Source organism: Filicampus tigris, chromosome 2 (assembly GCF_054856515.1).
Source record: "Filicampus tigris isolate MCC_2025a chromosome 2, RoL_Ftig_1.0, whole genome shotgun sequence".
NCBI lineage: Eukaryota > Metazoa > Chordata > Actinopteri > Syngnathiformes > Syngnathidae > Filicampus > Filicampus tigris.
Genome location: NC_141218.1, coordinates 17590050 through 17594730, shown reverse-complemented (window position 1 = coordinate 17594730; position 4681 = coordinate 17590050).

Below are 4681 nucleotides of genomic sequence, written 5' to 3'. Positions count from 1 at the left end.
TTTATTCTTACTTGCACATATGTAAGTCAAAACCCCATTATGGCATTATGGGAAAAAATGCTGTTTTTAACATTTACCCTTCAAGTACATTCTCGTATAATGTTCTCCTTTACTTAACACCTGAGACTACCAATCCATCCATCCATTATCCGCACCGCTTATCCTCACGTGGGTCGCAGGCGTGCCGGAGCCTATCCCAGCTGTCTTTTAGTAGTAGGCGGGGTACGCCCTTAATTGGTTGCCAGCCAATCGCAGGGCACACACAGACAAACAAACATTCACACTCACATTGATACTGAAAAACAATTTAGTGCGTTCAATTAACCTACCAAGAATGTTTTTGGAATGTGGGAGGAAACCAGAATACCTAGAGAAAACCAATGCAGGCACGGGGAGAACATGCAAGCTCCACGAAGGAAGGCCAGGGCTGGATTTGAACCCACATCCTCTTCACTGTGAGGCGGATTTGCTAACCACTTTGTCTTTGATTTTCATTAATAGTACAAATAAAAACCATGAAGACCCAAAGAAAAAGCTTTATGCGAATTCAGAGGCATACTTTCACCAAAAATCTAGGCAGAATTCCGAATTGTGTGACCTCAGGGGTGTTAGACTTTCACTATCCACCGCATTTATGATCATATGATGGAAACTACTTTGAACTTTTTATATCAATGACCTCTACCACACAAAGGAGATTTTATTATGTTTACAGCAACATAATAAAACAGGAGAGATAGAGAGGATAGGTATTTTCTCAAAGTGCATTTGTTGAAAGCACATGAAGACGCTGACAAGCTTAGTGCTGTCATGTGATGTGTGTTTCTCCGAGTTGGATGACGCAGATGTGACATCACCGGCTGGTGAAAGGGAGCCTTTGATAGCATGGCCGAGTCTGTGTGCATCAGTAAAATCATTTAACAACGACTTTATCTGGGGGCTAGAGCGGGCCTTCTACTCGTGGAAACCCAGAGGGACTTTTCTCATTATTTGTCGGTGCTAGCATTCTTTCGGGGCTACTTGTTGGGGTCAGTCCCGGAGTCAGTTGTGGCTGGAGAGCAGCTCGTTTTACAACACTGGAAGTGTTTTTTTCCCCATGGTTTTTTCCATGTTTCAAATGTAAAACAATGTACAATTTGTCACTGCAAGGGATGCCGTGGTAGTGATTATTTTATTTGTTTTATTTACATTCAGCTAACGTTTCTCCTGGCATTAGTGGTCATTCAAAATGCTATTTAGTTTTCACCAGAGCTGGGCGTTCCATCTATCTTGTGAAAGTTTAGTCAGACTCACCGACGGCCGGCCGTTTAAAATTAGAGGCGGAGCGGCTTATGGACGGATCCTATTTTTTTCCACTGTGAAAAAAGGGCGAATGACGAAAGGGTACCCGCACTGCAAACGGATGACGAATATCGGACGCTCAATTTTTTGTGAAATGCCCAGCTCTGGTTTTTACATATACATAGTTAAATATTTACATATACAGTACATTTATATATCCGATTTTTAACACTAATCGTTTGTTGTGTTATTCCCATCATCGTCTTAAGAAATGAATGAGATGCGACAAAAGTGCTTGAACCCTCACATTATCTTTTATGAAAATGCATCGAAGATTGAGATCTATATGCGTCACAATGTTAAAGTATCGGCACGCTCAGTCAACCGCAAGACAGAAGTGCTGGTCAAAAGATTAAATTAAGAAAGCATAATAACCCCAGAGGGGAAGAGACAGCTCTTAACTTGGATTTCGCCAGAATCTAATTTCAAGCAGGCTGAACCTTTTAATAAGGAAAAGGCTCAGAATTTAAGCATATTAGGAGACGATGGATAACAGTCGGCATAAGATGGGTTTGTTGAGTGAGGAAGCAAAAACCCAACCAGGCACACCAATCAACACTCTAGGCAATAAAACAAAAGAAGTATGGCAGATTAATGGTTAGTTTGCTGAATAGGTAAGAAAATGGGAGTAGCAGTGATATCATACTGCAGCTAATAAACATTATTAAATTAGGTGGTTTGGAACAGTCCTCAATGCTTCCTTTGGCAGACACATGCGCACACACACACCCCCACACACATAAAGAATACAGGCCAAGGCATATTTATTGGACAGATAATGTCCAAAGAGATAGTCTGCTCAAATCAAATCAAACAGGAGCAATCTGAATGGAAGCTGCTGTCCTTGCAGCCATAAAACAGCTTGGTTTATGTCCATAGGCATGCCACCAAATCTATAAATTAACAGGCGCATTTTGAATTATGAATGATCCTGGGGAAAGAAACCACAACATTAGGGCCACAGGACAGTAAATATAAGGCAATGATGGTGTTTGTTGTTCTACTGTCAGGCAACCTCTGGTGCTCAGATGGCATTTTTCTTTTCAGGTGAACTCTCAAAAAGCAGCTTAATGTATTCCTTAGACTTCTTGTCTTTGATCGCAGCTTTTCAAAAGCCGCCAGGCTGCTGATCCTAGGCTGCCAATGGCAAGCACACATCACACTGCCGCTGCCTACCGAGTACCGACTCCATTTATTTCCTTACTAACTTCACTGCTTTCATTTCCACAACCAAACAGACTGGGAAGCGTCTGGGTCATCATTTGTCTCCCTCTGTTGGCTGACTCAAGACGCCCTGTGATGAATTCAAGCATATTCCAAGACAATCCAAGACAAATGTGGCATTCCAATTGTTCCCATCAGAGGACATTTTTGCCGGTGGACAATCTGTCAATAACATCACAAGACGGTGTTCAGCGTGTTCAAGGACTCGTGGAGCTTTATATACCAGCACACATGTCATTGTGGAATCAGGATTGGCAGGGGTACGGTGGCCATCGGGAATTTCGGGAAAATGTCTGGATTTTCCCGAATGGCCGGTTCGAATCAGGGCTGGTTGCAGAGCGTGATAGACTACTTCTATCAATGCACCGATTCGCTGGCTGATGGCCAATCAAAGTGACCATTTTGCATACGGCGATCATTGGCTCATTCATTCAAATCATATCCAAACAGCACAATGACACAAACATCTCTTAATTCTTCACAATTTTAAACTTTGCTTTTAACTTGGGTTTGTTCCTGCTTGTATTATGAGTGTGTGTGCAAGATTGGTATGTGTGCGCATTTTATTTCATGAAACCATGACAGTGAAAGGTGTGGTAAACAATGACTTCTGCGACTTGTTTGCTTGCTTTGGTGTCAAAGTAACAATTATCATAGATGTTTACTGTTAAGAATTGAATGTGCAGTATTTAAGACAGATTTTTGGTGCAGTTTACATCCAGATCAACTTTTTTTTTTTTTTAATGCAGCCTATATAAATTAAACGCCCAGTTCCTCCTGAGGAAGGCCTCGGTAACCCAAGTCTGAGCAAGGGAAAACTGAATCCATTTTTTCTTATTTGTCATAAGGGGTCTCTGAGCCGTCCTTGGTCCGGTCCCTCACCTAGGACCTGTTTGCCATGGGTGACCCTGGCAGGGGCATAAAGCCCCAGACAACTTAGCTCCTATGATCATCGGAACACTCAAACCTCTCCACCACAATAAGGTTCATGGAGGGAATGCGTATTTAACGTAAAATCGGCTGGATGAGATGCGGAGATGGTGGGGTCAAACCATTTCCACATATTTTGGGAGTTATAAAAAAAAAAAAAAAAAATGGTTGGACATTCATTATCATTTGCAAAATGTATTTCATATTGTTCTTCCCCTGTCCTTTAAATCGATGCACCTGGGTAAAATGGATCTGCCACACGTGATTAATAAGGACAAGAAACTCATTTACATTCTACTGGCGGCAAGTAAAAAAGCATTGACAAGGAAGTGGCTCGAACCTAAGAGTCTAATGACAGATGACTGGAGTGAGGTTGTTAGTGAGACCTTCATTATGGAGATTTCCTTTACACTCAAGTTACAACTGGACGCTTTCCACTTAACATGGTCAGAGTGGACAGAATTTGTTAAACCTATACGAGGTGATTTCGTTTAAACTCCTACGTTTTCCTTTTGTAAAACAATGGCAGTGCAGTAGGTCCCCATGCTCCTCTGTTGATTAGTTCATTTTATTTGTCAAATGGAAAAGCAATGAGAAATTGTTTATATTTTTTATTTGAATGCGCAATGTGCTTTTCAATAAACAGTTACTTCATGGATTAAATTGACGATACACCTCCAAGGACCAAGTGAACGGGGCATCTTCACAATTTGCTTCACTTTGCGACATCCAATACGGCTGCGGCACCCACGTCCTCGAAGGTGTCTTAAGTTTATGAATTATGAATATTGACTCTGATACGTGCTTGTGGTTGTCGCAAAGGGCACCATTCAAGAGTATTGACGGAGCAACGCGAGTATACGGTGCAAAGAAAGTGCTGTCTGTAGGGTATTAGTAATAATTAGCCACCCCATGCATTTCATGTGCCCCCCCTTAAGGCTGGGCCGTGCTGATGGGTCTGGCTGTTCCCTTGGTGGTCCTACACCAGATGCTCTATAGCCTCATGCCTTAAGGGAGAGGATCAAAGAGTGGGTGTGAGGTGAGTGCAGTCCTTGAGGATGCACAGCAGTCTTTCTGCACCTACTGGTAGAATGTCTGCGGTGGTGGGAAGTCTGCTCCCCACACTCTGCAGTGCCTTCGCCCTGTGCAGCCGACGTGCACCCGCTGTGTAACGCCGTGATGCTGT